The sequence below is a fragment of the Saimiri boliviensis genome, chromosome Y, assembly GCF_048565385.1.
Source record: "Saimiri boliviensis isolate mSaiBol1 chromosome Y, mSaiBol1.pri, whole genome shotgun sequence".
NCBI lineage: Eukaryota > Metazoa > Chordata > Mammalia > Primates > Cebidae > Saimiri > Saimiri boliviensis.
Window position 1 is genome coordinate 5,441,819 of NC_133471.1, and position 682 is coordinate 5,442,500.

Consider the following 682-nt stretch of genomic DNA (forward strand, 5'->3'; position numbering starts at 1 on the left):
GTAAAGTACATCCACTTCATCTACTTTATTAGACAAATGATGATGCAAGATGCAGAACATCCATGTTATTCCTTTTGGGCAGCAAACTTGAATTCATTTTTGCTGTTGAAAGAGTTTAAGCCAGTTTAACATAAATAGACATTATTTAGGAAGATATAGCATCGAACAGATATTCTAATCATGCCAGCCATTTAATGTTTTGCATTTGCTTTACTTATTTTTCCTTCATCACCTGTCTCTCCTCCTCCCCGTGCTCATTTTGTTGTTGCTGTTTTTGTTGTCATTGTTGTTTGTTTGACACTTGCCTTATTCTGGCCTTAACCTTATGATATTGTAGTTCACATTTTAACCTGTCTGATTATCCGTCATTATTTTATCCTACCTTTTCTTAAATGTCATTTTCTTTTTTTCTCGGTGTCCTGTTGTTCATACAAGTTAATCTTTTCATATTTTATTATTTTAAATCATTAACCTGTTGTTGTTTTTGATTCTATTGTGATATAATCTTGGCCTGTCCCCCAGACAAAAGGGCAGTGACAATATCTTGGCTTACTGCTACCTCTGCCTCTGAGGTTCAAGCAACTCTCCTGTCTCAGCTTCCTGACTAGCTTGGATTACATGGGTCCACCACCATGGTTGACTAATTATTATAGTTTTTAGAAGGATGGGGTTTTATATCTGT